The sequence below is a fragment of the Chlorocebus sabaeus genome, chromosome 20 (genome assembly GCF_047675955.1).
Source record: "Chlorocebus sabaeus isolate Y175 chromosome 20, mChlSab1.0.hap1, whole genome shotgun sequence".
NCBI lineage: Eukaryota > Metazoa > Chordata > Mammalia > Primates > Cercopithecidae > Chlorocebus > Chlorocebus sabaeus.
The window spans coordinates 7,283,920-7,294,452 of record NC_132923.1 but is presented as its reverse complement, the minus strand read 5'-3'; positions in this window follow the sequence as shown (position 1 = coordinate 7,294,452).

Sequence of the window (10,533 nt, the reverse complement as noted above, 5' to 3'; positions counted from 1 at the left end):
GAGCACGCAGGAAGTAGTCCAGGAATTAATAATGACTTCTCTACGTACAACCTCCAGTCTGCTCCGACTTCAGGCCTTGGTGTGTGACTTCCTTGAAATGTCCTCCTGCCCCTCTTTCCTATCCAAATCCAGCCAGTCCTTCAGGACCCTGTTCTGGTCTCGTCCTCTCTGGGAAGCCCTCCTTGGCTTTGAGTGTTCTTTTACAGCACAACAATTTATTTGTTTTCCTCTAATTGTTTCTGGCTTGAAAAATATACCTTAGGCCGAGCACAGTGGCTCATGCCTGTAATCCCAGAACTTTGGGAGGCCGAGGCAGGTGGATCACGAGGTCAGGAGATCAAGACCATCCTGGCCAACATGGTAAAACCCCGTCTCTATTAAAAATGCAAAAATTAGCTGGGTGTGGTGGCACATGCCTGTAATCCCAGATACTCGGGAGGCTGAGGCTGGAGAACAGCTTGAACCCAGGAGGCGGGGGTTGCAGTGAGCTGAGATCACGCCACTGCACTCCAGTCTGATGCCAGAGCAAGACTCTGTCTCAAAAAAAAAAAAAAAAAGAAAAAAGAAAAGAAAACAACCTTAATGATTAGGTCCTATTTCTGTAGTGTACACTTTTTCAAGGGCAAAGAAAGTGCTCAAGAAACATCTGCTGATTGGATAATTTTTTTTTTTTTTTTTTTTTTTTGAGACAGAGTCTCGCTGTGTCACCCAGGCTGGAGTTCTGTGGCGCTATCTCAGCTCACTGCAACCTCCACCTCCCAGGTTCAAGCGATTCTCCTGCCTCAGCCTCCCAAGTAGCTGAGACTTGTAGACGTGTAGCATGTGCCACCACGTCCAGATAATTTGTATTTTCTTTTTTTTTTTTTGAGACGGAGTCTCGCTCTGTCACCAGGCTGGAATGCAGTGGTGCAATCCCGACTCACTGCAAGCTCCACCTCCCAGTTCAAGCAATTCTTCTGCCTCAGCCTCCCGAGTAGCTGAGATTACATGCATGTGCCACCATGTCCGGATAATTTTTATATTTTTAGTAGAGGTGGGGTTTCACTGTGTTGGCCAGGATGGTCTCAATCTCTTGACCTTGTGATCCGCCCGCCTCAGCCTCCCAAAGTGCTGGGATTACAGGCATGAGTCACCACGCCTGGCCAATTTATTTGTATTTTCAGTAGAGACAGGGTTTCGCCATGTTGGCAGGATGCTCTTGATCTCCTGACCCCGTGATCCATCTGCCTTGGCCTCCCAAAGTGCTGGGGTCCATCTGCCTTGGCCTCCCAAAGTGCTGGGGTTACAGGTGTGAGCCACCATGCCCAGCCAATTGGAGAAATTTTTACTCCTTCCTCCTTCCTTTTTCTTTTTTTCTTTTTTTTTTTTTTTAGACAGAGTCTCACCCTTTGCCCAGGCTGAGTGCAGTGGCACAAACATGGCTCACTGCATGCAGCCTTAACCTCCTGGGCCAGCTGATCCTCTCACTTCAGCCTCCCAAGTAGCTGGGACCACAAGTGTGCCCTACCATGCCTGGGTAATTTTTTATTTTTTTATTTTACTTTAAGGATGGAGTTTTGCCATGTTGCCCAGGCTGGTCTTTAACTCCTGGGCTCAAGTGATCCACCTGTCTCTGCCTCCGAAAGTGTTGGGATTACAGGCATGGGCCACCTTGTTTGCTCAAATATTACTTTCTATAGCCATTTCTCCAGGACCGGAAAGATGGAAAGTGTAGGTGTTCTTGTTTCTCAGACTCTGCTGCACCCAAAAGGAATATATTTTTAGCACACACTGTCCAAATGCCTTACTATGGAGCCACTTCTGAGTCCAGAAGAGAAATGTCTTCATCCTTGGGTTGCCCACTTACACACTGACCCTTTTCCTGCCTGTATCCCATCCGAGTCACTTGTTCTTTCATTAGTACATTTAGCATTCATTTTTTGAGCATCTATTATGTGTCAAGCACTGTGATAGTCACTATAAGAGATACAAAATAGGGCCAGGCACAGTGGCTCACTACCTGTAATCCCAGCACTTTGGAAGGCCGAGGTGGGCAGATCACGAGGTCAGGAGTTCAAGACCAGTCTGACCAACATGGTGAAACCCTGTCTCTACTGAAAATACAAAAATTAGCCGGGCATGGTGGGACACCCTTGTAATCCTAGCTACTCGGGAGGCTGAGGCAGGAGAATCGCTTGAACCCGGGAGGTGGAGGTTACAGTGAGCCGAGATCGTGGCACTTGACTCCAGCCTGGGTGACAGAGCGAGACTCCATCTCAATAAAAAGAGAGATACAAAATAGGATATGGAGCCTGCCTTCAAGAAGGATGACCTATAGTCCTAACCATAACGAAAAGACAAATGAGGTTCAAGCACTCCTCAAAAACAAACAAACAAACAAAAACAGGCAAGGTGGTTCACACCTGCAATCCCAGCACCTTGGAAGGAAGGATTGCTTAAAGCCAGGAGTTCGAGACCAACCTTGGCAACAAAGTGAAACCTGTCTCTACAAAAAAAATTTTTAAGTAGCCAGGTATGGTGCCATGTGCCTGTAACCCCAGCTTGCTCAGGAGGCTGAGATGAAAGACTTGCTTGAGCCCAGGAGTTCGAGGCTGCAGGGAGCTATGATTGCACCACTACTCTCCAGCCTGGTGACAGAGCAACAACCTGTCTCAAAACAAAACACATGGGCCGGTGGCTCATGCCTGTAATCCCAGCACTTTGGGAGGCCGAGGCAGGCGGATCACCTGAGGTCAGGAGTTCAAGACCAGCCTGACCAACGTGGAGAAACCCTGTCTCTACTAAAAATACAAAATTAGCTGGGTGGGGTGGCGCATCCCCGATATAGTCGATGGGAAACATCCACCAAAGTGACTTATGTCAAAGTAAGTCTGTCAAGAAAATCTCGGATTTAGTATAGATTGATCTTTTTCCTTTTTTTCTCTAGAACTAGAGAGAACCTGGGAAAATGCTGTGATAACAGATCATTTCACCCCTGGAACTCTCACATATCTCACTGTGGATCAGAAAGTCTCAGACAAGGGATGGGCTGATGAGGACACATCATCTCTATTCAGTCTCCCTACTGGAATTCATTCTGACTACAGTAGAGAGATTTTGAGTCAATTGCTAAAGGAAGCGTTTCTATTGAAAGAGCTCCAAAAGAATACAAATGCTTCCTGCCATCCTCAAGGGGACTCCAAACCAAGAGACTGAGTAGGACTTTGTTAGATGAGCAGGAATTGTGTGTCAGGATTGGAGGTGTACAGAGCCAGTGTGAGGCCACCTATGGTGTCAGTTGTGCCCCTAGGATGGTATAACAGGTTTCAAGCCTTGTTTCTTTTCTTTCTCTCTCTCTTTTTTTTTTTTTTAAGACAGGGTCTCCCTGTGTCACCCAGGCCGGAGTGCAGTGACTCAATCAGCCTCAACATCCTGGGCTCAAGCAATCCTGTCTCCCTAGTAGCTGGGAGTAAAGGCATGCCCCATCATGCCTAATTTTTTTGTTTTTTGTAGAGATGGTGTCTTGTTATGTTGGCCAGGCTGGTCTTGAACTCCTGGACTCAAGCAATACTCCCTCCTTGGCCTCCCAAAGTGCTGGGATTACAGGTGTGAGCCACCGCGCCCGGCCTACATTGTTTTTTTATTGTGTTTTATTTTTTGTTTTGTTTTTGTTTTTTGTTTTGTTTTGTTTTGTTTTTAAGATAAGGTCTCCCTCTGTGGCCAAGGCTGGAAAGCAGTGGCATGATCACAGCTCACTCCAGCCCTGAACTCCTGGGCTAAAGCGACCCTCCTGTTCCAGCCTCCTGAGTAGCTGGGACCACAGGCACTCGCCACCACGCCCAACTAATTTTTAAATTGTTTGTAGAGACGAGATCTCGTCTCTTGCCCAGACTGATCTTGAACTCCTGGGCTCAAGCAGTCCTCCTGCCTCGGCCTCCCAAAGTGCTGGGATTACAGGCATGAACCACTGTGCCTGGCCAATTTTTTTTTTTTTTTTTTCTTGAGACCGAGTCTCATTCAATCTGGAGTGCAATGCGCGATCTCCGCTCACTGCGATCTCCGCTCACTGCAAACTTTCCCTCCTGGGTTCAAGAGATTCTCCTGCCTCAGCCTCCCCAGTAGCTGGGATCACAGGCAACAGGCACATGCCACCATGCCTGGCTAATTTTTGTATTTTTTTTTTTTTTTTTTTTTTTTTGAGACGGAGTCTCGCTCTGTAGCCCAGGCTGGAGTGCAGTGGCCGGATCTCAGCTCACTGCAAGCTCCGCCTCCCGGGCTTAAGCCATTCTCCAGCCTCAGCCTCCCAAGTAGCTGGGACTACAGGCGCCCGCCACCTTGCCCGGCTAGGTTTTTTTTTGTATTTTTTAGTAGAGACGGGGTTTCACCGTATTATCCAGGATGGTCTCGATCTCTTGACCTCGTGATCCGCCTGTCTCGGCCTCCCAAAGTGCTGGGATTACAGGCTTGAGCCACCGAGCCCGGCCAATTTTTGTATTTTTGATAGAGATGGGATTTCACCATGTTGGCCAGGCTGGTCTCTAACTCCTGACCACAAGTGATCCACCTGCCTCGGCTCCCAAAGTGCTAGAATTACAGGCATGAGCCACTGTGCCTGGCCCTGGCCAATTTCTTATTGTGATTAAATATACATAACACAGGGCCGGGCGCGGTGGCTCAAGCCTGTAATCCCAGCACTTTGGGAGGCCGAGACGGGCGGATCACGAGGTCAGGAGATCGAGACCATCCTGGCTAACATGGTGAAACCTCGTCTCCACTAAAAAATACAAAAAACTAGCCGGGCGAGGTGGCGGGCACCTGTAGTCCCAGCTACTCGGGAGGCTGAGGCAGGAGAATGGCGTAAACCTGGGAGGCGGAACTTGCAGTGAGCTGAGATCCAGCCACTGCACTCCAGCCTGGGCAACAGAGCGCGACTCCGTCTCAAAAAAAAAAAAAAGAAAAAAAAAATATATATATATGCATAACACAAAATTGACCATTTTAACCTTTTTTGTTTAGACAGATTCTCACTCTATCACCCAGGCTGGAGTGCAGCAGCATAATCATGGCTCACTGCAGTCTTGACCTCCTAGGCTTGATCTTCCTGCCTCACCAATTTGGACAAACTGTATCCATCTGAGATCAGTTGGTTAAAGAGGTAGATGTGATGGAAAACTGGCTCTAACTTCTCTAATATTAATTCAACACAGATTTGCTGATTACCCTCCTACGTGGTAAACACTGTTCTAGGCCCTAGGGCAATAGCAGTGGACAAAACAGATAAATCTCCTTACCTTTCTCTCAAAACAGAAAATATCCCTATCTAATGCAGCACTGTCCAGTAGAACTTTCAGTGGTAATGAAAATATTCTATAATATCTCCACTGTCGAACATGGTAGCCACCAACTACATGTGGCTATTGAGCACTTGAAATGTGACTGGGCAGACTGAGGAACTGAATTTTTAATTTTATTTCATTTTAACTCATTTCTTTTTTTTTTTTTTTTTTGGTTTGTTTTGTTTTTATTGATTTTTAATTGTTTTGAGACAGAGTCTCACTCTGTCACACAGGCCAGAGTGCAGTGGTGCGATCTCGGCTCGCTGCAACCTCCGCCTCCCGGGTTCAAGTGATTCTCCTGCCTCAGCCTCCCAAGTAGCTGGGATTACAGACGGTGCCACCATGGCTGGCTAGTTTTTGCATTTTTGGTGGATACAGCGTTTGGCCATGTTGACCAGACTGGTCTCCAACTCCCGACCTCAAGCGATCCACCTACCTTGGCCTCCCAAAGTGCTGAGATTACAGGTGTGAGCCACTGTGCCCAGCCTCGTATTTTTAACTCATTTCAATTTAAGTTTGAATAGCTACATGCAGCTAGTATATTGAACGTCACAGCTCTAGTGTATTTTGACACATGTCCGGACTTCGGCTTGAAATGCAAAAGCCCAGCATTTTGCTACTGAGAAAGCATTTTCTCTGCTTTTTCTCTGAAACAGTTCTTCCTCCACCATTGGGTAAGCTCGGGTCTGAGGTATGGGATGTGGGACAGCTCCCAGTGAGTCCCCCCAAAACCTCCAAATCTTGACTGACCCCATTGAATGTCTGAACCCAGACACCTTCCTGAGGTAGGTGCTTCTAGGTGTACAAAGCACAGGGTGTCCCCCTTCCCCCTACACACATGAAGGATGTCTGTGTCCTCTCAGCCCTTTCACCCTCTTGTTCCCCCCCAGACTCGCAGCCAGTAATGAGGAGCCATTTTAGCATAAGGGCACATCATCCTGAGAGGCAGTCTCTCAGGATGAGAGCGAGAGCATGACATGTTGGTTTGGTTGTAGGTGTCACACTCTGAAGATGGGTGGCGACGTCAGTGAGGAGGCCAGAAACAGGGGTCTCCTTGATCTCACCCAAGAGGCAGCAGCCGGAAGAAGTAGGGCCCCAACTAAAAGTGGGAAAATAGCCAGGCACGGTGACTCACACCTGTAATCCCAGCACATTGAGAGGCCGAGGTGGGCCTGAGGTCAGGAGACTGAGACCCGCCTGGCTAACATAGTGAAACCCTGTCTCTACTAAAAATACAAAAATTAGCTGGGTGTGGTGGCGGGTGCCTGTAATCCCAGTTACTTGGGAGGCTGAGGCAGGAGAATCGCTTGAACCCAGGAGGCGGAGGTTGCAGTGAATCGAGATGGCACCACTGCACTCCAGCCTGGGCGACATAGGGAGACTCTTGTCTCAAACAAAACAAAACAAAACAAAAAACAAAGTGGGAAAGTAGATAAGAACAAGGCAAGGGTCCTTTGTGAAAAGGGACTTCCGGGTATCTGCTCCAGGCTGACTCTGGAAGACAACTTTGGGAGAAAGGGCATGCATACACATCCTATCTCCCAGGCTAGGGGTCTATGTGTGTTACCAACCAGCTACCAAGGGGTCTCTTTTCTTTTCCACAGTGAACTGTGTGCACTCAGTCTCCTGCCAGACACTAGGGGACGCTGGCAGTGTCGGCGAGTCCCTGCGCTGGGCTCTTGCTCTGCCACTGCATCCACCACACGGTAATCAGATGACTTGTCCTAGCTCTTTCCCCTCCCTGGACTGTGAGTACCTAGAGGGCAGGGACACACCTCGTGTTTGTGGAATGGCTTCCCCATAAGTAGTCCCTGAGCATAACTGAGCCATGCGGGGAGAAGACAATCACTGTTGCTGACCCTGCAATGGTCAGGCTTAGCTGGAAAAGGACACCAGATTCCAGAGCCAAGAACAGTACCCCATGCACAATTATTTATTTTGAAACAGTTCAAACCTATAGAAACTTGAAAAGCTGGTTGAATTAACACCTGTATGCCTTTCATCTAGATTTATCAGTCACTAACATTTTGCCCATTTGCTCTCACTCTATATGTAAATTAATATATGTATACACTGTCTTGTGCCACATAATGATGTTTTGGTCAACAATGGATTGTATATACAATGGTGGTCACATAGATTATGATAATGTATTTTCACTGTACCTTTTCTATGTTTAGATACACAAATATCATATGTTACAATTGCCTACAGTATTCGGTACAGTAATGTGCTATATAGGTTTGTGCCCTAGGAGCAATAGGCTGTACCAGACTGCCCAGGTGTATAATAGGCCACACCATCTAGGTTTGTAAGTCCACTGTGTGATGTTCACACAACGACATCACCTAACACCATATTTCTCAGAATGTGTCCCGTGGTTAAGTGATGCCTGACTGTATATGTACAGTCGTCCCTTGGCAACCTTAGGGGATTGGTTGCGAGACCCTTGCAAATACCAAAATCTGTAGATGCTCATTATCTTTATATAAAATGACAGAATATTTGCATATAGCCTATGCATATCCTCCCATATACTTTAATCTTTTTGTTAATTTTTTTTTAAGTAAAATAGAGCAGCCAGGCATGGTGGCTCATGCCTGTAATCCCAGCACTTTGGGAGGCTGAGGCGGACGGATCACCTGAGGTTGGGAGTTTGAGACCAGCCTGACTAATATGGAGAATCCCTATCCCTACTAAAAATATGAAATTAGCTGGGCATGCCTGTATTCCCAGCTACTGGGCTACAGTAGCTCGGATTACAGTTACTTGAGCCTGAGGCAGGAGAATCGCTTGAACCCAGGAGGCAGAGGTTGCAGTGAGCCAAGATCATATCATTGTACTCCAGCCTCCGCAACAAAAGTAAAACTCTGTCTCAAAAATAAATAAATAGGCCGGGCGCGGTGGCTCACGCCTGTAATCCCAGCACTTTGGGAGGCCGAAGCAGGTGGATCACAATGTCAAGAGATCGAGACCATCCTGGCTAACATGGTGAAACCCCGTCTCTACTAAAAATACAAAAAATTAGCCGGGCATGGTGGTGGGTGCCTGTAGTCCCAGCTACTCGGGAGGCTGAGGCAGGAGAATGGTATGAACCCAGGAGGTGGAGCTTGCATGAGCTGAGATCACCCCACTGCACTCCAGCCTGGGCGACAGAGCGAGACTCTGTCTCAAAAATAAATAAATAAATAAATAAATAAATAAATAAATAAATAAATAAAATAAAGTAGAGCAGAATCTCACTATGTTGCCCCAGGTCAGTCTCAAACTCTTCAAGTGATTCTCTTGCCTTGGCCTTCCAGAGTGCTGGGATTACAGGCATGAAGCACTGCACCTGGCCCCTACCATTTATTATTTATTTATATATTTTATATATATAAATATATATATTTTTAAAAGCCCAGATATGGGCTGCTCCTTTTTTTTTTTTTTTTTTGACACAGAGTCTCGTACTGTCGCCCAGGCTGGAGTGCAATGGTGTGACCTTGGTTCACTGCAACTTCCACCTCTTGGGTTTGATTGATTCTCCTGACTCAGCCTCCTGAGTAGCTAGGATTACAGGCACATACCACCATGCCCAGCTATGGGCTGTTCCACTCTTAATTGGACTCTCCATCTCGATCTTCAAGACCAGCCTGGCCAACATGGTGAAGCCCTGTCTCTACTAAATATAGAAAAATTACCCAGCTGTGGTGGCACATGCCTGTAATTCCAGCTACTCGGGAGGGCGAGGCAGGAGAATCACTTGAACCCGGGAGGTGGAGGTTGCAGTGAGCAGAGATCACACCACTGCACTCCAGCCTGGGCAACAAGAGTGAAACTCCGTCTCAAAAAGAAAAAAAAAAAAAGAGCATTTAATGCATTCAGGATATGTCTGTGTGTCCTTTGCAGATATTGCTTTGTAGCTTGTCTTTAGTATTTTAAGTGAACGTGTCTTCTGGGCCAGGACAGTGTTTTTTAACCTCTGTTGTCTACTCAGTTCTCACAGACAGATGGGCGCTGGGTGTAGGTTTGCTCTCTGATCTCCACGCTTCTCTGCGGCACTTCGCCTCCCCCAATGACAGATGCAAAGTCCCATATGTAACAGGATGGGCTGGTGGAGAGCATGCTTCATTCCTTGCTCTTGAATTCCCCCAAGGAAGATCCCAGCCTTGTTCAGACAAAGAGGCGGAAGCAGAACAAAGTTTGCATTCTCCAGCTGAGGAAAAATGAGGTGAAAGAGGAAGACAAGGAGGACAAGGAGGACAAGGAGGATGAGGAAGAGGAGGAGGACCAAGCAGAGGGGCCCCCTTCCTCTTTGCAATCACCTAGGACAGGACAGAGGCAATGCCCGTACTCAAGAATCTGCCAAGTGAGGCACAAGGAGCACCTGAGCACTTGGAAAGTAGCTTGAGCTTATCCACTGGTGAAACCAAGTTGTGTGGCTGGAGTCTGTCCATGTTTTGCCAATACTTATGTAGCTGCTGCCACAGGAAGCAGAAGTCAGTGGAGGAAAACAAGGCATCCGCCCCTGGAGCAGCGAGGAGCCCAGGCGAGACTGACTCAGCTGTGAGCTTCACTAATGGGTGATGGTCCAGATCTCCAAGGGGCTCCAAGGAAAGCTCTTGGCAGAAGCCAGAAGAGCAGAGAGTGTAATCCTTCCACTTAGAAATAAAGCACATTTTATTTTTGTGAATGTCATGTGTGAGCCTGATGATTCCAGGTTTTCCTCTATTTTTTTTTTTTTTTTTTTTTTTGCTAGATGTATTCAATTCCTGCACCACTTTATCTCTTTGAACATCCCATTTTCTTGCTCCTTCCTTCCTTCTCCCTTCCCTCCATCCCTCCCTCCCTCTCTCTTCTTTCTCTTTCTCTTTCTTTCCTTCTTTCCTTCTTTTTCTTTCTCTTTCTTTCTTTCTGTCATTCTTTTCTTCCTTTCTTTCTTTTCTTTTCTTTTTTTTTTGAGACGGAGTCTTGCTCTATCGCCCAGGCTGAAGTACAGTGGCATGATCTCGGCTCACTGCAAGCTCTGCCTCCCAGGTTCATGCCATTCTCCTGTGTCAGCCTCTCGAGGAGCTGGGACCACAGGTGCCCGCCACCACACTCAGCTAGGTTTTTTTGTATTTTTAGTAGACAGGGGGTTTCACTGTGTTAGCCAGGATGGTCTCAATCTCCTGACTTCGTGATCTGCCCACTTTGGCCTCCCAAAGTGCTGGGATTACAGGCATTAGCCACTGCA